The sequence below is a fragment of the Peromyscus maniculatus genome, chromosome X (assembly GCF_049852395.1).
Source record: "Peromyscus maniculatus bairdii isolate BWxNUB_F1_BW_parent chromosome X, HU_Pman_BW_mat_3.1, whole genome shotgun sequence".
NCBI classification, from domain to species: Eukaryota; Metazoa; Chordata; class Mammalia; order Rodentia; family Cricetidae; genus Peromyscus; species Peromyscus maniculatus.
This window is the reverse complement of record NC_134875.1, coordinates 82,231,146-82,254,573: the sequence shown is the minus strand read 5'-3', so window position 1 is coordinate 82,254,573 and position 23,428 is coordinate 82,231,146. Positions and strand designations below refer to the sequence as shown.

The 23,428-nt window shown below is 44.8% G+C and overlaps 1 long non-coding RNA gene across 4 annotated transcripts in view; it reads left to right on the top strand.

The window, feature by feature from the left end:
• The window catches only part of LOC107403019 (uncharacterized), a 96,512-nt gene that overhangs the window by 43,779 nt on the left and 29,305 nt on the right, over positions 1-23,428 (top strand). For 2 of the 4 annotated variants that reach the window (XR_006068004.2, XR_013047969.1), the window contains exons 3-5: positions 2,827-3,024; positions 3,220-3,376; positions 8,839-9,084. This is a non-coding gene — a long non-coding RNA (uncharacterized LOC107403019). Of the gene's footprint in view, positions 1-2,826; positions 3,025-3,219; positions 3,377-8,838; positions 9,699-23,428 lie in introns of those variants that run through there. The other 2 variants (XR_006068005.2, XR_013047968.1) reach the window with 2 other exon arrangements.

Below are 23,428 nucleotides of genomic sequence, written 5' to 3'. Positions count from 1 at the left end.
GTGAGTGCCGGGCCTCGCTCCCGTCAGAGAGGTGGCCCGGGCTGCGGACCACATGTTCTGCCGAGCGGGCGGAGTAGCCGGCTTGCATTCCCTATTTCTCCCCTACTTCACAGTACATGATAAATGATCAGTCCCTGCATCACCCGACCTCCACTGAGGAATCCGTGAAGCCGGTGAGGCTGATTCCTAGGAAAGACCCGGTGTAGAGGTTTCCTTTCGTTTTCCTTTGTCTGATTGGGGTTTTACAGATACCGCGAGTCTCCAAAATGGAGTGTTTACTCCAGCTCCCAGAGGCCTCCAAGAACAGCTTAACTTCTTGAGCCTCAGCTCTTTCTTATCAAAACTTAGTACTTTGATAAAACTAACTTGTTTGTAACATACATATAATATGGTATATTAGGCTTTTTTTTTTTCTATGCCTTTCATATGTACCCTAAATGAGGACCTGAGTATATAATACTGAATATGTGGTCTGGAAAATCTGAATACCTGTTATAATAGGACTTATGTTCTGTTGTTGGATGCTTATTTTGTCTAAAGAAATTTCATTATCTTACTTAGGTATTGCTGAATAAAGTATGAGTTGTTACAACCATTTGGAAGCATTAATGTAGCAATATTTAGGGAAATAAAAATACAGATATTACTTGACCAAGTATATGGAATACCAAGGTCCAATATCTGGAACTCAGTAGTCTGACTTTTAAGGATCCATCCTTCAGAAAAGAAAAACATCAGTATATAAATAAGGGTATGGATAGCTAAAGAGGATGCTTGTGCTATTTTCTTTTTGTGGCAAGTAACAAGGAAGAACCTGTGTATGCATCAGCAGAAGGATTACAGGCCCACATCCATTTCTCCATTTTTTGGTGACATATGAAGTTCTAGCATGGTCGGACTTTTGCACGGCAGCTCACAATCCCTTATAACTCCAGTTCCAGGGCATCCAACCCATCTTCTGACCTCCTTTGGTACCAGGTACATGATGCATAAACATACATGTAAGAAAAACATTCATACATATATAAATTAAATAAATACATTAATTTTTATTTGCTTTTTGAAAAAGATTTTTATTTCACATGCTTTGGTGTTTTGCCAAAGTATGTATGTCTGTGTGAGGGTGCCAGATCCTCGGAACTGGAGTTACAGAAGGTTGTGCGCTGCTATGTGGGTGCTGGGAATTGAACCCAGATCCTCAGAAGAGGAGCCAATGCTCTTGGCCACTGAGCCATCTCTCCAGCCCAAATAAATTGAAATTTTAAATGAATAAAAGTAGCAAAATAAAAGTAGCAAAAATGATGCGTATGTTTGCATATCTGTGTGTGTGTGTGCATGCAGGTGCCTTCAGAGGTCAGAGGCATCAGCTCCCGGAGCTGATGTTACAGAAAGTGAACAAAATGCCTGACACGATGTCGGGAATGGAGCTCTAGTCCTCTGCAAGAGCGGAAAGTGCTTTTAACCATTGAGCCGCCGTCTCTCTCTCCCATGTTGGTCTATTTAAACTGTGTCTTTTGCCTTCATTATGTTCTGGTCTCCTTTCTAGTGTTGTCATATAATATCCTGACCAAGAGCAACATGGAGGGAGAAAGGGTTTATTTCGTTTGCACTTCCGCATCGTAAGTCCGCCATTGACGGAAGTCAGGGCAGGAACTCAAGCAGGGGCTTGAAGGAGAAACTATGGAGGAATGCTGTGTGCTGGCTCACCCACCGGCCCCTGCTTAGCTAGCATTACAGCCAGCACCACCCACCCAGGGAATTGAGACTACCTTTTGCTTTAGGCGAATGTGATCTGATCAATCCCTCAGAGGACTGTACTGTAGGCTGTGTCAAGTTGATAGTTCCAGGTAACTGGGGCATGTGCTTTGTAAAAGTCTTAAAGAATTTGGGGCCTCTCCATGCCGTCACTCTCCCTGTACCCAAGGTCTATTTTATTGTTGTGGTTTGTTTGAGATGGTTTCTCTGTGTAGCCCTGGCTGTCCTGGCTCTCTCTGTCGACCAGGTTGTCTTTGAACTCAGAGATTCATCTGCCTCTGCCTCTTGAGTGCTGGGATTAAGGGTGTGTGCCGCCACCACCCAGCGTTTAATTACAATCTTTAGAGAAATATGTCGGCCTTGAAGCATTGCCGATTTATATGTGCATACCCTTGGTTGTGGTAGCATTATCTTCTATTCCTATTTAGCTGAGAGGGGTTTTTTTGTTTTGTTTTTTTGTGTGTATGCATATCTATATATAATTTATTTTTATTTTATGTGCATTGGTGTTTTGCCTGTATGTATCCTTTGTGAGGGTGTCAGATTCTCTGGAACTGGAGTTACAGTGAATTGTGAGCTACCATGTGATTAATAGACACTTTAAAAAAATAAAAATTAAAAAAAAAAGGAAAACAGGAAACAAGAGGTTGGGAATTTAGCTCAGTGATACAGTGCTTGTCTAGCAAGCTCAAGGCCCTGGGTTTGCTACTCAGCTTGTGGGGGGAGGGGGAGGAAGACACTGTTGTACTGCCTTAAAACAAACAAAACAACAACAACAACAAAAGCCATGGTTGCTCTGGATCTGAGTTCAAACCCCCATGCCTATCCAGAAAGCGCTTTACCCAGGAAGCTATCTCCCAACCTCTAGTTCCTTTTACACAGTGTTTGATTTCGTTTCATATTTTGGTACAGGTTTTGTATCAAGAGATACTGATCTGTATTTTTATGTTTTCTTTACTCGCTTGCAGTTTGATATCAGGGCAATTTGGAATCAGGGCAATAGTTGGGAAGCGACTTTTGCTTCTCATGGTGAGCTGATGTTTTTGTTGTTTGTTTGTTTCTGTTTTAAAGACGGAGTTTGACTCTGTAGCTCAAGGTGGCCTGGCAGTCGCCATGTTGGATGGGCCCTAAGCTTGCAGCAGGCCTCCTGACTCAGCCTCCCTCCCGGATGCTGAGGTTACAACAAGAGCCACCATGCCTACCTGAAGAGCTGGTGTTTAAAGGAAACTAAAGCCTGGTGATTCGTTGTGCACAGGGGAAGCCTTTCTGGTATGGATTTGGTTCCTACAGTAGCTAAAACATGCTTCTGCTGATCTTTTTCTTTTAACCAAACTCTGAGAGTTTATGTTTTCCAAGGAGACACTTCCTTTTGTCTTAATTGGTCATACTTTGTTTGGGGTGTTGCGATGGCTGTTCTTTTAACTGCTGACATCCATAAATTATTTTTTCTTTCTCTTACGACAGTGGTCCTTTTTGCATTCCTGGCCTCCAGCCAGAGCCAGGGCATTTCCCACTTTCTGAGCAAAGACAAAACTCAGAGCTGTTGCTTTCAAGGTTCATGCCCTAAGATGTTTGAACATCTTCTAGCTCCTGTCCTCATCAACAGTCCCAGGCTGCCTGGGTAAGCTGTGTTCTCTCCAGTCATTTTCTGTTACTGAGGCTCCTGTTCCGTAGATAAAATTCCATCCTGTTTCCTTGGATATCTTGCAGTTTTGGCTGAAACCCAAAGATTTTAGGTAATATGCTGCATTGATTTATGTTATTGGAGGGTGTTTCTGAGACAAGGTCTTACTCTGTAGTACAGGCTAGCCTAGAAGTCACTAGTAGCCAAGGCCTGCCTTGAACTCATAGCAGTCCTCTTGCTCAGCCTCCAGAGTGTAGGGTTGTAGGCTTGATGACCCACACCCTGCTCACTGTAGGGATTTTGAGTACTGTTTCTTCCTGTCCTTTTAAAGTCTGGTCTACTTTCTTCACTGAGTGACTTGATAGGACTTCAACTAATGTGGGTTTTTGTTTTTTTTGGGTTTTTTTTTACTTGCACTTTATCCTCGATGTCAGTCTTAGGAGGGAACAGCATTGAACTTAAGCTTAATCTCTGCTCTTGTTGTTATATCTAACCACTAGTTTGTATTAATTACAAGAGAATCTATTGTTTTTATCCCAGGCACTTGTGTGCGTGATTTTGTGATTGTGTGTGCGTGTTAGCTTATTTGGAGTTCAGAGGTTGACTTCGGGTGTCTTCCTCTATTACTCTCCACTTGTTCTTTTGAAATTTTGAAATGAATTTTATTTTATGTGCATGGGTGTCTTGCATGCATGCATGTCTGCATACCACTGTATGCTTGGTGCCCCAGTGGAAGCCAGAAGAGGGAACTGGATCCCCTGGAACTGGTGTTACAGGCAATTATAAAACACCATATGGGTGCTGGGAATGAACCTGGGTCCTCTGGAAGACCAGCCAATGCGCTTTACTGGTGAACCATCTCTCCAACCTCCCTTCCCTTATGTTTTTGAGACAGGGTGTGGTGGCTTGAATGAGATATGCCCCAGGCCTTTGAGTACTTGGTCCCTAGTTGATGGCATGGTTTGGAAAGGCTGAAGAGGTACAGCCTGGTTGGAGGAAGCATGGCACTGGCAAGGCAGGCTTTGTGGGTTTAAGGCCTGGAGCTATTTGACTTCTCTGTCTCTGCGTCACGCTTGATCCAGCTGCTGTTCCAGCTGCCATGCCTGCAGCCTCCACTCCACCTTCATGGACTAACCCTCCGGCACCATAAGCCCAAATAATTTCCTTCTTCTGTATTGTTTTGTCACAACAGTAGGAAAGTAACTGCTACACTGAGTTTCTCGTTAGACCTGGAGCTGCTCACTTCAGGTAGACCAGCTGGCCAGCAAGCCCGTGGAGTCCCACCTGTCTGCCACTGTGCTGCAGTGTGCCACCATGCCCAGCTTTTACAGACGTGCTTGGGATCTGAACTCAGGTCTTCATGGTTGCATAGCCAGTGTTTGACTCATTGAACTGGCTCCCCCACCCCTCCTGCGGCTCTTGGTAAAATTCTCCCACAGTGTGATGCAGATAAATGTATGTCCTTTTGACAAGGGAGTATTTGAAGCCTATGAAGGAGCCCAAGAATGGCCACTCCCAAATATGGTGCCCTGTTATGATCATTATATCAAACGAGAGCAGAAGATACTAGAAAAGTATAGGTCTCCTTATAAAGCCCAGACCTGCTGAGGAATGTAATAATTACCTCTATCCTCTTTCTTGAGTTTTCTTTTGCTCCTTCAAGACAGGGTTTCTCTGTGTAGCCCTGGCTGCCCTGGAACTCACTCTGCAGACCAGGCTGGCCCTGAACTAAGAAAGCATGTGCTACCATCCCAGGCTCTTCCTTAGGTTTTCATTAAACTGATTTGTATCACAGGGAGAAAGACCCAGGTAGTAGCCCTTTGCTGTACATCATTGCCTTCGTCTCAGGCTTCATTCAGTATTCCAAAGAAAACCATTCACCAGCAGTTGTCTGTCTAAAGCAGTGGTTCTCAACCTTCCTAACGCTGCAGGCCTTCAGCACAGTCCCTCATTTTGTGGTGACCCCCCAACCATAAAATTATTTTCACTGCAACTTCATAACTGTAATTTTGCTACTGTTGTGAATTGCATTGTAAATATTTTTGGAGATAGAGGTTTGTTAACTGGTTTGCTACCCACAGGTTGAGAACCACTGGTCTGTAGGCTCAATAGAAAGTCCTAGCCCATTCCTTGTTTCTCTAAATTCAGTGAAGGTCCATAAAAATCACTGTAGTACCCCCACACTGTATACATCCCCCACTTTTCTGCTCCTCTATGGAAAATGGGGTATATGTAAGCTTCTGAATTATGCGAGGCTCATGACTGCTTCCATTTGCAAGTCTTTTCTCTTCTTATTTGGTCTGTCACTTGCTTTTAGGGAGCTTTCATAAGGGGCAGATTGAGTGATTAGTCAGACTAGTCAGACTAGTTTTCTCTGCTGAACCTAGCCTCCTGGCTCTTTATTCTCCTCCTTGCTTTCAGCTCCTTAGAATTTCCTGTTTGTTACTCACCACCAACTTCTCTATTGTGACTGGGAGCATCCTTAGCCTTTTGCTTTCCCCCCATTGTGTTCCAAATCGGTTTTCTTGAGGGTGCCTTTCTGGGTTGTGCCTTTCAGGGCTCAGCCTGTGCCCCACTGCTCTGGAGTTGAAGGCAGAGCAAGTGCCTTGCTCTTCTCAGAATGATACCCCAGCTTTACAGGGCGTTTGACAGGGAGTCCTAGCCTGGTTTCCTAAATAATCATGTCCCCCTGAGGTGGTTTTTGTGTTGTCCCTCAGACGTCTTGTTCCATGTAACTGTCTTTACTCCTGTAGTATTCTTTAATTTTTAGTGTTTCATGACATCCCTTAGCTTTGTGACTGGCAGGGAGTATGTCTCATCTGCTTGATGTATTATGTCTTAGTCTTAGAAATTATGTCCTTGGATCTCATGGTAGTGCCCTATTCCATACCCCTGCACCCTGCTCCCTTTCCTAATTTAGAACTCAGTATTTATTTCTCCCTTTTTCCTGGGGCCCATCTTGTCCATTCACCAGGGTCACATAGCTTTCACACTTGGATACTTTTTGGTTGAAAAATGGATTTAGAAGGTAAAGTGTGAGTATTGAATGTCCTTTAGCTGGTGAGTCGGCACTGCTTCTGGACGGTCTAAGCAGTGAGCCAGAAAAGAAAATATGTGTATATAGTAATTCTGGTGTCTGTTTAGTTATCTCACTGTACGGCTGTGTGTTACATATTAAAGTAAGCGTGAATACACAGAAGTATCTCTAATTCTAGTTTGAGATGGAGGTAGTAGTTGATGTTTAAACTTTTCTCTGACAATAGGAAAACTGGTCCTGGCATCTTCACTCACTTCTGTGTTTTACTCTGTGTGTAAAGTGGTTTCATGGCTGCAGATGCTCCGGGGAAGCCCAGATGTACCAACTAGCATTAGGATTGTTCCTTCAAAGCCATTTCTAAACAATGCACACGTTATCTTTTCTTCTGTACCTTGGAATCTAGGATTCACTAGAATGAACATTTGTAGAATGAGTGAGGTATTGGGTTGTTGTTGTTGTTGTTGTTGTTGTTGTTTTAATGTGGTCAATTGTTTCAGCATCTTTTGCAAAAGGATCACCCTTCCCAATTGTATGATGATTGCATCCCTGTTCAAATAAATCCTGAAACCATGCTTGGTGACACTTGCCTGTAATCATAGCAGGAGGTAGAGGCATGAGGATCAGAAGTTGAAGGTCATACTCACTGACCCATGGAGTTTAAGACTACCTTGGAGCCGGGTGTCGGTGGTGCACACCTTTAATCCCAGCACTCAGGAGGCAGAGCCAGGCAGATCCCTGTGAGGTCCAGGCCAGCCTGGTCTACAGAGCAAGATCCAGGACAGGTACCAAAACTGCACAGAGAAACCCTGTCTCAAAAAAACAAACAAACAAAAAAAACCCAAAAAACAAAAAAAGACTACCTTGAGCTACATGATACCCTGTGTCGAGCGACAGGGGCAGAAAGAAAGAGGAGGGAGGGAGAGAAAACAGATTATACATTTTCATGGGTCTGTGTCTTGGACGCTTTTTTTTTTTTTAAGCTTGTGTGGTTTTCTGTGGTGTGTGTGAGACTGCAAGCACACCTGAGGAGAATGGAGGCTTTCGGGATTCTGTCTGTCTTGTCCTTCACCTTGTTTGTTTGATGCAGGACCTCCAACCAGCCGACGCCTCCTATAGTCTGCCTCGTCTAGTTTGCAGAGGAGCAGACAGCTCATGGCTCCTAGTTCAAGATCGTAGGGCCAGGCCAGGGAGATAGATGGATCAGTGGGTCAAAGCACCTGCACTGCAAGTCTGATAACCTGAGTTTGGTTCCTGGAACCAACAACTGCAGGCAGTGGCACACATCTGGAATCCTGGTACTCCTACGGTGAGATGGGAGGCAGAGACAGGAGAATCAGGCAGAAGCTTGCTGGTCAGCTCGGCTGGAGAAGGCGGCACAGGGGCAGAACTGACTCCTGAGCGTTGGGGTCCTCTGGCTTCCACGTGCACTCCATGACGTCATACTTCAACACTTGATGGGGGCAACCTTAGCTGGCTCCCTTTCAGTCTGGGAGAATGATCCCAAACCACCCCCCAAATGAGGCTACTTTCCATTACTCCATTTCCTCTCCCTTAGCCTTACCCTCTGTGTATTTGAACAAGGCTTCCTCTTTAGTGCCACCTTGACTGTGTCTCCACCAACTAGACTGGACCTCCACCCTGATAAACTCATGCCCCCAGCCTAACTGTTGCTACCAATCACCAAAGCTTCCTGCCTCCTTTGCCTGGCTGCATATAGGATAAAAGACACATAACTGATTCTTACCCTTTTGTTAGCATAATAGGGTAATGGCAGATGTTGGCACAGGACTAGGAGGTCTAAGTGTATCATTCCTTATTAAAAACATACAATCAATCCTTGATGAAGGTTCTCAATGTCCAACAAGAATCTAGGATTGAGAGTGGAGGGTTAACTGAGAGGTTAAGAGCACTTGCTGCTCTTCCAGAGAATCTAGGTTTGGTTCCTTGCTAGATACCAGCTTTGGGGCGGGGGGGGGGGGGGGGTAAGAATTCAGGTCCCACACCAGTTCCTAGCACCCGCAACTGCCTGTAACTCCTATTTCTGAGAGTTCTAAGGGGTCCAACACACTCTTCTGGCCTCTGCAGGCACCAGACACTCATGTGGTACATGCAGGCAAAACACTCATTCACATAAAATAAATATTTCAAAAAGAAAATATTTTTAAAAATCACTCTCCAAAACAGAAGAGGCCTAAATCACTTAGGAACAGAAAAGGGGACTTTGCCTCTCTGGGGGAAAGCAGTGGTGCTTTTCTATAAATCATTCCGACTGGGTCAGGCTGTAGCAACAAAGCTGACTTATTTCAAAAACTGGAAGTGGTTTTCCGAATTCTGGGACAAATGGTTTCAGAAGTCACCCTGAGTGACTGTCTTACACCAGCTGTCAGCACTCTGATAACCATTTTGATTTTTATACCCATAGGTCCTTCTCTAGTCCGTCTGCTATCCAGATTTACCCAAAGCACTGTGCAACACGTGAGCACTGTCCTCCTGACGTGTGAACTGAGACACCAGCCTCTGATTCAAAGACTGCCACCTGATAATGATGTCAGCAGCAAGTGGCCAGAGTGATCTCAGTGCCACCTAGCCTCCGCCACCACCTCCTTTTCTATAAAATTGTCCCTCTGTTCCTTTTACATGGACAGTAAGGCTGAAAATACTATGTCATGTAAGTAAGGAGTGTGTCCATCTCAGAAATGGGCCTTCCAGGGAGCAAAGCCCTAAACAAAGAGAGCTGCGGGCAAGGGCACACTCAGCTTCCCTGGCACTCAGGGCCTAGAAGCTGCTGGGCACTGGCACACTTCATAAGTCATACACTCACTAGGCTCGCTGCCCTGAAGATTTTTTCAGATGCTTTTTTATCCTGAGATGTGCTTAAGACTTTCCAAGCACCTGGCCCAGGCCAAACTACAAAGTTTACAGTGACCCTTAACCCAATTTGGTAATGTCAACCAACTTGAGGCTTTCTTGTGGCACACTTCTCCCTCACTACAGGACCTTAAGACAATGCCTGTTGCTTTCCCTGGGTGGCCTAAACCACTGCCACAGACATACTGTGCCATTGGGTTGAGTAAACCCTTTGCCTGAAAGTCATTGTGACTCTGTGCCTGCTTTGACCCACAGTGACGGGGTAGCTGAGCGTTTGTTGAAATAAAGCGATATAGTTTGCTACACCAGCTGACTCCTCCTGCCATGCAAACTTCCTCTGTAGCGTGCTATGTTGGAGCTGTAATTGCAGTCAGTGCTTTCATGCACTAAGTGAATGGAACATGCATCAACTAAGTGAATGGAACAGTTTAAATTCTTTGTGATATAAAATGCTTACAATATCGTCATCAGGTAGAAAAGCCATCTCAAGTAGCCTGTTCTTTTTCTTATAAGAAAGCAAACTCCTCATCCATTAAAGTTTTGTTCATAAGATTGCAGCAATTCTGTAATATCTTTTTTAAGATTTATTTTTCTGTGTGTGTGTGTGTGTGTGTGTGTGTGTGTGTGTGTGTGTGTGTGACATGCATGTGTGTGTATGCGTGTGAGCATATGCTCGCAGAACCTGGAAAAAGGTGTCGGATCCCCTGGCACCGGAGTTACAGGCAGTGGAGCTGCCATGTGGTCGGGGTGGGGGGTGGGGGAGGGGAGGGGGGGGACCAAATCTGTGGCTTCTGGTAGAGCTGCAGGTGCTCTTACCTGCTGAGCCATCTCTCCAATTGCAGCAATTCAGCAACATCTTTAGACTGCTTTCTTTCTTTTCTTTCTTTTCCCCCAGAGCTGAGGATCGAACCCAGGGCCTTGTGCTGGCTAGGCAAGCGCTCTACCACTGAGCTAAATCCCCAACGCCTTAGACTGCTTTCTTTTTTTTTTTTTTTTTTTTTGGTTTTGGTTTTTCGAGACAGGGTTTCTCTGCGTAGCTTTGCGCCTTTCCTGGAGCTCACTTGGTAGCCCAGGCTGGCCTCGAACTCACAGAGATCCGCCTGGCTCTGCCTCCCGAGTGCTGGGATTAAAGGCGTGCGCCACCACCGCCCGGCTAGACTGCTTTCTTAATTCTACTTTTGACACTTTTACTACATCTGAGGTTACTTCCTCTACTGAAATCTTGACTCATTCCCAAGATCACCCACTAAGGCTGGAATCAACTTTTTCCAAACTCCTGTTACTTTCGATTTTTTTTTTTTTACTCCCCTCTCACCCCCCCACCCCCCACCCCCACCACCGGTATCAGAGCTTTAATAGGAGGAGGGGAGACAAAAGAACCAGGCCTGGGGTGAAGCACGTGCACAGGAGAGAGAGAGAGAGAGAGAGAGAGAGAGAGAGAGAGAGAGAGAGAGAGAGAGAGAGAGAGAGAGAGAACACAGAGAAGAGATAGTGGGGGAGGGGGGAGAACAGAATAGATAGGAGTGATTTTTTTTTCTATGCAAAAGTTAATGGAACACACTATACAAGTGCCCCAGCTCAGAGGTCTAACTGGCCTCTGCCTCCTGCGTGCACCACTTTGCCTGGCTGCAGTAATTTTTCCAATACTAAAGTCCTTAAATATACATTTAAATATATAAGTTTAAAATAAAAACTTATGATAAAATATACCACAAACAATTCAGAAGAAACCTAACTTGCTTTGCATATAAACAACAAAGCCTTAGTAATTATGGTCTTAAAGAGTTAACAGGAAAAACAGGCGAAAGACATGACTAGCTAAACATGAGGAAAGAAAAAGGATAGGAAGGGAAGGCAAGATGCAGTAGTAGCACATCTCATCTCTTGGACTGAGCTAACATTCAGCACAGAAGGGCGGTAGTGACAGGAAAAGACACTTTTATGTGGTGCTGTGGAGCGGTGAATCATCCCTTTCTTTTTGGACAGATGTCTTGGCTTCCTGCAGGCAGCCCTTCCCCCCCAACTCCCCCTTTGGCCACATTTCTTGCCCGGGCTTCCCGGTAGTAGCTCTGATTTCTTTGTTTTTGGTGCCCAAGAAATTTCTTCTCTACCCTTTGATGCTTCTTACAAATTTTTAATGTGTTCTTGTTTGTACAGTATTTCTACTTTGAGTGGGTTTGCTTAAGCTCACCATAATGACTCATTCGAACTATGAAGGAAATAAACAAAATTTATCAGACATAAAATAAAATCATCCATGAAATTAGCATCCATTAGCTCTTTTCCTTGTTGTGGTTGTTGTTGTTGTTGTTGTTGTTGTTGTTGTTGTTGCTATTGCTGCTGCTGTTGTTGTCTGAGGCAAAGCTGGCCTCAAATTTGCATTCCCAGTGTAGATGAGGGTGGCCTGGAACTTTTAATCCTCCTGCCTTCGAAGTGCTGAGAAGACAGCCATAAACCACTACAGCCTGGCAAACTGTGATTTACTATCACATGCAGAATATTCACATTACTTCACAGAACAACATACTAAGTATATTATTCTACCTCCCTATTCATGAAGTCTTTGAAACTAATTTTTTAAATTAGCAAACAAAGCAATGGGTTTCACTGCAGCATTTGCATCCATATACGACATTATGTTTGGTTCTTTTCTTCTTTTTTTTTGGTGGGGGGGGTATTAGACAGGGTCCCTATACAGAACCTTGGCTGTCCTGGATCTTGCTTTGTAGACCAGGCTGGCCTCAAAAATCACACAGATCCCGCCTGCCTCTGCCTCCTGAGTGCTGCTGGGATTAAATGTGTGTGCCTAGCCTAATAGTTCTATTTTTAATCTTTTCAGAACTCTGACTTCCATAGCGGCTGTACCAGTCAATGCTTGACATCAACAGTGAATAAAGGCTTTTCTTTCTCCACATCCTTGTCACTGGGGTGACATGGAATATCAGAATCGTTCTAATTTGCATTTCCCAGTTGGTTTAGGATGATGGACCCATTTTCAAATATTGACCATTTGCATTTGCATTCATGTGTGTGTGTTTGGTTCACTTACTGGCTGGATAATTTGTGGGAATTTGAGAGGTTTTGTTTGTAAAGTTCTTTATAAAGAACTTGTTAATCCCTCGTTGATGTTAATTCTCTGTCTAATGTACAGTTGGAGAAGGCTTTTTTGTTAACCCCATTTTGGGGACTTTTCCATTGTTCTCATGACAATATTTTAAAAATGTTTTCGATAGTATTCTTGGTTATTTTAAAATTTATTATTAATGTGTGTGTCTGTGTGCACATGCATGTGCTGTGGCATGTGTATGGAGTCAGAGGACAACTTTGTGGAGTCAGTTCTCTCCTCTTCACTTTATGAGTTCAAGGGTGGCATGTACCTTCTTTACCTGCAGGGCCATCTCTCCAAGCCCTCCATATTGTTCTTACCGTAACATCACAGGTCTTAGAAAACATTGATTTCATCTCTTCCAAATTGCAGAGAAAGGTCATACGTAAAGGAGTAGGGATGTCATTGTAAGGATGGAAGAGTTCTCTCTGCCTTTCCATGACTGGGCCTGTTACATGTGGTAACATGCAATGTTAATGTGGCTTGGGTATTGTTCTTCATTTATTGGAAATGTCATTCCCTGAGGAAACCCAGGTGATGTGTGCAAGCTGGCTGTATCGTCTTTGTCTCATACTAATAATTTTCTAGCACACCATGTAAAAGTGGAAATAACCAAGGTAAAAGAAAACAGTCTGAATATAGAAGAGTGAATATAGGAAAGTAATAATCTGTAAACAATAGGAAGAAAACAATGGAAAACTGTCTGAGCAGCAACTATAAGAAGATTAGTAGGGGTCGGGGATTTGGCTCAGCGGTAGGTTGCTTGCTAGCCAGGCTGTGGGTTCTGTCCTCAGGTGCAGGTTGGGGGGCAGGGATCACGACAAAATAACAAGAAGATTAGTAAAGGAAACTCACTACAAGATGGGGCCCACTGCCTGGGGGTGATTCCACTTTTTGGATAAAACAAAGAACAGAACTTATCATAAATGAAACAAACACTGAACTGAATGGAACAATTGTTCCAACATTTTATGCGATTTATGTGAAGACAACAACTCTAGTTTCTCAAATAATTTGCCGAATGGAGAGATGAGGGCACAGAATAAAAGAGTGTAATGTGTTGGTGCACAGAAGTTAAGTACACATTCTGATTCAAAACAGAATAGAACCATAGAGTCATGTGTTAACAAAGTTTTCACATGAATATTTCAGAGACAAAACTGTTCAAATGACTACAGAGATTTATGAAGGTGCACTTAACAAAGAGATTCAAATTGTTATTTCAAATTTTCAATATCAGAAGAAGGAATGGGCTAATATGTAGGTAGAAAGGTTCCTATCAAAATTAAGTTTTTTAGCATCTTAAAACAGAGTATTGCAACTTTAAGTTGTTTTAAGGGTACTTCATGGAACCTACACACAAAAGCTAAAGTAAACAATCAAGAAACAAAAAGGAGGCAAGCATGGTGGTTGGAAGAACGAGAGAAGGAAGGAGGTCCAAATACTGACGCCAGTCTTCAAATGGTTCAACAAAAGAGGAGAAAGAGCTGCGCATAATGGGGCCTTCCTATAATCCCATCACTTGGGGGGTAGAGACAGGAGAATCTCTGCAAGTTCAAGGCCAGCCTGGTGGATAGGTGAGCTCCAGACTAGCCATAGCTACATAGTGAGACCCTATCTCAAAAAACAAGAGAAAGAGAAGAAAGGAAGGGGGAGGGGATCAGAGAGAAGGAGAGGAGGGGAGGGGAGGGGAGGGGAGGGGAGGGGAGAGGAGAGGAGAGGAGAGGAGAGGAGAGGAGAGGAGAGGAGGAGAGTGTAATAAGCTCTCCTAACAAACAGGTATAGAATGAAAGTGCAACATATTGAAGGCCACATACAATAATCCTATAGCTGACACTAATTAATATTGAATGGGGGGAGCTTTCTAAGATCTGGAACTAGACAAGCATTCCGACTTCCACCACATTTATTCAGCAGAAGTACTAACCAGAGCAGTTAGGCAAGGAAAAGTAATGACTGGCACCCAATTGGGAGACAGGATGTGTTGTTACTACTGCTTGCTGAGGACATAGCATTACACGGCAAACCCCAAAGACTCCACTTAGAAACTATTAGAACTCACAAATTCAGCCAAGCTGCATGATACAGAATCTGCACAAAATGTCATTTGCGGGGAACTCTTCGCTGCTGTCTGTGGCGGCTCCCCCTGGCCACGTTGCCTGCAGCCTGGCCTCTTGGCCCTGCAGGTGGATCCTGTCCTGCTCTTGCTCAACACTTTCACCATCCTCCTCCTGCTGGCGGCTGGCTGCAGTCAGACATTTGGAGCATCACCTCCAAATGTCCTTGATTTGGTGGAGACGCCTCAAAGAGGAGGGATGGCTCTGATCCAGATGGCTGCCAGAGCAGATTCCTCAATCTGGCCACCTGTTTCGTCCTCTCTTTCTCTGCCCTCTGGGGCCCCCAAATGATTGTTTTCCTGAGAGTGACTGGAGACCTCCTGGCTCTGGCTGTGCTCCAGATCATCTCCTTGATAAACTACACTGTGAAGGACGCACAGACCTTCAGTTTCTCCCTATTTGGTAAGAGATTATTAATGCCATTGATGGACAGGGCAGCATGGCAGGAGCTCTTTGGAATGATAAAGCCCACATGGCAGAGGGTCCCTCTTACCATTTTAGAGGAGAGGAGAAGTCCTACACCACATGACTGATGTACATACTTGCTGTCTCATCCTGGCTGGCAGTGGAGAAGAAGGGAGCCTGTTAGCCTGAGGCCTATAAGCTGAATCAGCTATGCGGGTGGGGAGAGCAAGAATCCAGAAAAACAAGTTGGAAGAATGTTGCAAAATAGCATGGCCCTGGCTAACATTCCTGACTTAGGTTTCTCTCAGATAGGTGTTAGAATGCCATGGGATGGTTCATTTTCAAACATTGACCAAAAAAAAAAAAAGTTCATCAAGCTTTAAGTCCAGCTACAAAAGAGCAGAAAACACCAGTCCTTGCTAGAACTACCTATTCCCTACCCCCCCACAACTCTGCTTAACTACACTCACCACCACCACCTAGAAATGTAGAGAATTAAATTGCTCATAGCCAAACTTGCCTGCAAGGTTATGCATCTGATGAGCTTTCAAATAAACAAGATGTAAAAATGGAGAGATGAACCCATGCATAGTTTTTTTGTTTTGTTTTTTGAGACAGGGTTTCCCTGTGTAGCTCTGGCTGTCCTGGAACTCACTCTGTAGACCAGGCTGGCCTCGAACTCACAGAGATCCGCCTGGCTCTGCCTCCTTAGTGCTGGGATTAAAGGCGTGCACCACCGCCACCCGGCCATGCATAGCTTTTTTGTTGAGGAAAAAAAAAAAATTCAACTCGGGGAAAGATAATACCTGGATGAAGTGTCAAGACTGTGCCCTCCAGAGGAAAGGTGGTGTGTTGGGGTGTATAAATTTCTCAGTGCACTCGGTCAGCCCACCTGCCATTCCAGATTGATGCAAAGTCGGAAACTGCTTGATTTTCACTGCTCTGAGTCTCCAACACTCTTTTTGCCCTTTTTTTTCCTTAGTTCTTTTTCCTACACTGTATTTTGTTCATATTCACCCCTACCCCCCACTCCTTTTAGATCTATTCCCCCAATCCTACCCACTCAACTTTGTTCTTGTAAAACCCTCCAGTACTGTTACTATAAAGTGAGTACCATTATTTCTCACAGCAGGTGAAGGGGTGGGCACAGTTGTCCTCCTTGTTAACTCTTTTCTCTAGATAAGAGTGGCATCTTCATCAGTGGGACCTTGTGTGCTTGTGTGTTATGTGTCTGTGTGTGTGTGGGGGGCGGGTTCAAGACAAGGTTACACTGTGTAGCCCTGGCTGTCCTGGAACTCATCCTGTAGATGAGGCTGGCCCTGAATTCAGAGATCTGCCTGCCTCTGTCTCCTGAGGGCCGGGATAAAAGCTGTGCGACACCTGCCTGACCAGTCCCGGAAATTTTGAAGGAGGAAGATTCTGTGGGAGAGAGTAGCCTCCAAGACTGCTAACATCTAGCTAGCTAATATTTTCCCCTCAAGAGTTGAGACTCTAAAGTTATTTAGAATATGGGCATCAAGTCAATCTATCTGCTTCTAGCTGACACTGGGATTGTAAAGGGGTTTAGGGTCTCCACTCCTGCTGACTTCCAGGCATTGGAGGATGGTCGAACCCATGGAGGAACCCAGAGGATGGAGGAACCCAGATAGATGGAACTGGATTGCTGTAGGACCATCTGAGTATGAGACAACAGTAAATAAGAGGAGATAAAGTCGGGCGGTGGGCCAGGCCGTGGTGGCGCACGCCTTTAATCCCAGCACTCGGGAGGCAGAGCCAGGCCCATCCCTGTGAGTTCGAGGCCAGCATGGACTACAGAGTGAGTTCCAGGACAGGCACAAAGCTACACAGAGAAACCCTGTCTAGGGAACCAAAAAAAAAAAAAAAAAAAAAGTGGGCAGTGATGGCACACAACTTTAACGCCAGCACTTGAGAGGCAGAGCCAGGTGGATCTCTGTGAGTTCGAGGCCACCCTGGTCTACAGAGCGAGATCCAGAACAGGCACCTTAACTACACAGAGAAACCTTGTCTCGAGGGAAAAAAAAACAAGAAAAAATGTTTCTAAAATAGTGTTATAATTTCATATTCTGTATGTTTTGTGGAGTTAAAAAGACTTGTTTTTGTTTGCTAGTTGTAATATGCTATTACTTCCTTACATAAAATGTACATTTAGATTGCATTTAAAAAATAGAAACATGAGTTTTAATAATGTACCAAAATATGTTATTTAAAGGAAGTTACTTAAAGAGACTGGTTTCCTAAATATGTATCAGTTGCCAAAATTTCTAGTTAGTATTCTGAACAATTGCTATCTTGCAAATTTCGTGTTGACTCGCTAAGACTTGTATAGGAAAGTATTCTAACACGGTCAAAGCAAGCTGCTGTAGTAAGGCCTTAACCCCTAGTGAGATGCTAATGTCAATTTTCCTTTTAAAGTCCTGGAGACGGTAAGGGTGTGGGAAGGTGATCTTTTACCTGCTCTGTGTATTTTGCATTTCTATGGACTAGGTGAGAATCCCGACTGAGCTCTTCAGTAGGGTGTTAGTAGAATGCTTATTGCGAAACCATCCATTTTTGCATGCAACCTTAAGCTCTTTAAACTCCGGAAGCAAACAACTAACTCAATTGTCCTTTCCACTGGGGGGCTGGGAGCGAGCCGCAGCAGCTACGGAATCCCTGCTGCTCGCACCCATTTAGCGAACCCGGGAAATACAGGCATACTTTGTTTTCTTTTGATTTAACTTGTACTTTCCAAATACTTTTTTTTTTTAGTTGAATACTTGTCAGCACTCTGCACCAGGCAAGCCTTACCTGGTGGCACTATTTTTTCTGTCATTGGGTTAACTTCTTTCCTTTGCACCTGTTCCTAAATTCTCATGGTATTTAAAACGTTCTCCTGTCTGCCTAGATGTTGGAAGTTCGGTTATTTTTGAAGCTACATTGTGATAGTTTTTCAGGACCCTGAACTCTGTCTATGAACTTAATACATGAATATGTGGCTGATTGTAGTGTTGATCAGCGAGTCCCACATCTGCCCGTTTTTCGGGCCTACCTGTTTATTCCCTGATACATAGCAATAGTAAATTAGGGCAGTTTGTAGCCTTCCAGCAGCCTCTGTGTTCAAAGAAGAGACATGCATCTTTAAACTAAAAGCATGAAGTGATCGGGATTAGTGGGGAAGGCATGTCACAATCTGTGGTAGGGTCTCTATGAGTTCGAGGCCAGCCTGGTCTACAAAGTGATTTCCAGGACAGCTAGGGCTGTTACACAGAGAAACCCTGTCTCAAAAAAGAAAAAAAAAAAAATCTGAGATAGGGGATGGAGGGTTGGCTCAGCTAATAAAGTGCCTGCCAGGCAAGCTTGAGAATGCGAGTTCAATCCCCAGTGCATATGATGCGTCCACAAAAACATGAAAACCAGCATCATAGGTGTTTTGTGCTGGGATATTGTTAAGGGTTGCTCCCCCCATGTTGGATCACAGATTTCTCCCTTCTTCTCTATTAAAGATTAGACCCAAAGTGTATCTTTTCTCATTTCTACCAAAGTCTCCTTCTCCTCCTCTTCCTCACTTTTTAGTTCTTCCCATGGGTTCCCTGGGTTCCAAGTTCTTCGATCCCAGGAAGGGCTCTTCAGCACGCACCTAACTTGTACATTCCTTTCATTGCCACAGCCATAAGAAACGGCCAAACTGGCAAATACGTTCAATCCCAGCAAAGGCAGGTGGATCTCTGTGAGTTCGAGGCCAGCCTGGTCTACAGGGCAAGTTCCAGGACAGCCAGGGCTCCACAGAGAAACTCTATCGCGAAAAACAAAAGAAAGTAAGAAATGGCAAACCAACCCCTCTATCTCATCCTTCCTTTATCAAATATGCCTGCCAAATCAGAGGCCAACATGGAAGATGTGTCTGTCTTTCTTGTAATTCCTCCTTTACACTAACAGGTCCCTGCTGGGCTGCAACCCCTGCCTCAGAAGCATATCTTTACACACAGCAACAGCCAGGCAACCTCCATAGATGCTAGCTCATACTTTCAGCCCTTCTGTGCTACTCTCGAAGACCAAAATTTACTCGGAATCTTTCACCGTTTCAGACCATCTCCATAGTCACGCCTTAGAGTCCACTCATCAGCCAGGCATGCGCCACCCCAAATCACAAAGATGACGACTGCCTGCCTGGGATTCCTCTCACCCGCCAACTCCCAATGCCTCAACCTTAGTTACGTAGTTCACCACTCCTAGCAGCAGGGACCATGCGACCACTGCCAGAGCAAAAAGGTACACCAGAAGTGGACCTTATGGGCTGGGGGGTGGGGGTGGGGCTTGAGGGATGAGGAGACTGCTGTACGGAATTTCCTCCTCAGATGAGCCTCGACTTCCCCCTCCAGCTTGCTCAACCTCCATTACATGCCTTGCTTCCTATAGACAGGAAGGACCATGCAGTACCTTCTTCTCCCCACCTTATCCTTGCTTCTGTCAAGTCCCTGTTGGGTCACCCAGGTCGTTGTGACGAACTTTTCCTGGGGGATTGCAGCACATACTTATCTACTTAACCCAGAAAGGGTACACAGGACAGAGCAAAAGTAAGACTCTACCAAAGCTCACCTTGGGGAACCGGTTCTGAGCTTTAATTGGGGTTTCGGGGACAGGAGTGTGGGTGAGTGGTTAGCTACATGTACTAACCAAAAGCAGTGAATCCCTCACCCTGGAGAAAGGTACACACCCCTGGAGCCCTGCCAAACCTGCCAGAGCTCATCTAGCCCCTAGACAGCTGGGCTAGGCACTCTCCTCCAGTAGTTGTTTACTGCTTCTGAGAAGCTGGGGAGAAGCCTTTGAGAGTCTTGCAAGTTTCTATTTGCAAGAGACACCCCCACCTCCCACCCCCACCTCCATGAAGCCCTCTCCCTCCTGGAGGGAATGTTTCAGTTCTTAGGAAATTGCTACAAAACATACAGGCAACTGGCAGTGTGTGTAGCCCGGATGATGCACGTGTGATTGTAAATAATCTTCCTGGCCTTCAATCAGAGACAGAACACCCTTAAGGGCTCGTGATTTACTTGTAGCATGGCCCGTTGAAGCACACATTTTTGTGTAGCCAGGATGCCGGCCTTTTGTTCTGGCTGTCACCACAGAGGCCACCGGGCAGAGACAGGAATTGACTCTTCAAGATGTGCTTTACACAAAAGAGCCAGCAGTCTGAGAAGGGAGGTCTTAAAAAGGAAGAATCCAAACAAAAGAGCCTTCCCTGCTCACCTCCTCATCTCTCCAGAGCACATGCTGCAGGAAGGAGGCTGGTAGGGGAAAGAGGGGAATCAGTCCGTCACTCCAGAGCTCAAGCTTGCCCCTCTGGTCAGGCGGCCAGCCACATTTCTGAGACTTGTGATGTCTGAGCTTGTCTTGTTATCATCCCCGGCAGTCTTTTCTCTCATTTTGTGGATGTCTGGGCTCAGGCACATTTTTTTTCTCTTATTCTGTGGACGTCTGGGCTCAAGCACATGGACAAACACCAAGTCTAGTTAGCTTCTGGGGATAATAATGACAGGGCCAGACAGTGCACCTTGGATTCTTGCTGAGGCCATTATTGTTTTAACTTGACTTTGAGCTCCTTGATGGAGAATCCTGTGGAAATTTACCCAACTCTGTCCTAGGAACCTGAGGTCAAGATGCCCCAGCTAATATGTCTTAGCTTCTGTAAACTGCCTGCTTGTGTAGACACCACACACACACACACACACACACACACACACACACACACACACACACACACACACACCATACCACCCCCACCCCCAGCAACTGCCAAGTGAGATACCAGGATGCGGATTTGACCTTTAAAGACCCCTTACTCTAAACACTCAAGGCTACACTTGGGTCCCGAATACCTGAGTGTAGTCCCGACTGCCTGGAGTAAAGACTTTCAATTGGCTCTGAACTGCGTCTGAGTGCTCATCTCTGGGGTCAGACCTGTAACAACAATCAACCTGTATTCCTCCAGAGGCATCTGTCCTAGGAGAGGGGAGTTAACTCAGAACAAATGGTTAACACACCATAAGTTAAGCCATTAACATACCCATGCAGATGCCTTCCTATAATCTAAAGTACCATGCACCCTTACAATCCAGAATGTAAAGTGTCCCACTCCATCCCTCCTGGTCACTGTCATTTATGTTGGCCTTGCTTCCTTTAACACTTCTCTATACTTCGTTGTCTGCCCAAAATAAGCCCCAAAATACCTCAAAGCAATTTCCCCCCTTCTTTGTGATACTGTGTAATGGATGCAATCCAAACAAGAATAAAACCCTCATAAGTGGCATATACCCGTAGTCTCAGGAATTCAAGGCTAGCTTCAGCTACATGATGAGCTTGAGGCCAGCCCAGGCTATATGACACCCTCTGAGGAAACCCCCCCCCAAAAAAACCCAAAAAACAAAAGTATAGGCTTTATCTGAAATGATCCATGTCAGATAATTAGTGGCCACCACACTAATTAAGCCAAATAAGAATATGAGTCCTGAAGCTGAAGAGATGGCTCAGAGGTTAAGAGCACTGACTGCTCTTCCAGAGGACGCAGGTTCAATTCCCAGCACCCACATGGTGACTCCACTGCCAGGAGACCCGGCATCCCCACCCCTACACAGGCGTACACACAGACAAAACATCAATGCACATTAAAGTAAATAAATAAATAAATAAATAAATAAAACTGTCCCCGTTTTCCGTATGGGCCCAACTACCCCTGACCCTCCTTTAATAACAACCAGACCAAGAATAAGCTAACACCTCCAAAATGCCTCTTGGTGCTAAAGCTTAGGTGTACAGTATTTTTAAAGACAAAACCCACAAAGACGACAATTATATCAGTGTTTGGCTGGAGAGCCTGGGCTTGGAGTAACTTTGTAACATCTGTCGTTTTGCAGAACTTAGCAGTATTTTTCAGACACAATACCATTATTTTTGATTTAAGATTCCTCTAGTTATTTTAGTTTTATCTCACATAAGCATTAATTATTTTGGTTAATACATCTGGACCATGGTCAGGGTCACAGACAGCCCCAAAATGTTGCCAGGGTGGATGTGGCTATGCCGGTGTGAGGGTGCAGGGTGGGGGTGGGGGTGGGGGTGGGGGTGGGGGTAGGGGTCTATTTAAGCAGACATAAAATGGAGTCAGAACAAGATGGCATTACCTTAGTCACTTCATATCATCATTCAGGTGATAAATCTACAGATGATTGCCATTGAGAAAGCAATTCAGGATGCTCAGTAGTGGTACAATGTTTTAATCCCAGTACTCAGGAGGCAGAGGCAAGCTGATCTCTGTGACTTCAGTTCAAGGCCAGCTTGGTCTGTAGAGCAAGTTCCAGGACAGCCAGGGCTACACAGAGAAACCCTGGGTTTTTTTTTTTTTTTTCTTTTCTTTTTTTAAAAAAGCAAGAGTGAGCAGTTCAAACCTGCTTAGTGGGTGGCCTTTAATGCACCAAGGAGACAAAGGCAGGCAGATCTCTCTCCCTCATTGGTCCTGCCCACCTTCAGTTAGCAAATTGTAAGGGATCCAACATCCTTGGGGGAGGAGAGCAGGGAATAGCTCCTCCTTAAGGAACCAGTCCCTGTTTTCCATATTGGCCCAACTACCCCTGACCCTCCTTCACCCAGAACCCACATTAAAGAAAAAAAAGCCGGGCAATGGTGGTGCACACCTTTAATCCTAGCACTTGGGAGGCAGAGGCAGGAGGATCTCTGTGAGTTCACGGCCAGCCTGGTCTACAGAGCGAGTTCCAGAACAGCCAGGGCTACACAGAGAAACCCTGTCTCAAAAAACCAAAACCAAAACCAAAACCAACAACAAAAATGCGTGATTGCATTCCCAGCACTTGAGAAGTTGGAGATAAGCAGGTAGCCAGCCAAACATCCTAAGCAGTGAGCCCTAGGACAATGAGAGACCCCTAGCTCACAAAACAAGGGAACATTAGCCTATAGTCAAGGCCTAGAACTGACCTATTACTATGTGGTGATACGTCAGTTGCTGCTTCCATAAGTGGTGGAGTTTGAGTTGTAGGGCTTGTATTACTAGATTGAAGGCATGGAGCCTCACCTTTTGCCAGATCTGAATTAAATTGCAGGTTGTTTGATTTGGATCTTCAAATTGAAACCAGTGAAAGCATCCAAACCGGCTTTGAATCCAAGTATGTGATTTTTTGAAAATTTAGTTCTATTTTATGGATGCATGAATATATATATATATTTTTTTTTGTTTGTTTGTTTGTTTGTTTGTTTTTCGAGACAGGATTTCTCTGTGTAGCTTTGTGCCTGTCTTGGATCACGCTCTGTATACCAGCTGGCCTCGAACTCACAGAGATGCGCCTGCCTCTGCCTCCCAAGTGCTGGGATTAAAGGCATGCGTCCCGTGCATGAATATATTTTAACATGTGCTAGTATTAAAATGCTGTGTACCTATAATGATTTAACATTCCCGTTAGTCTTCTCTAGTGGCTTGCTTACAGAATGGTAAGTAATCTGGAAGAGGACTG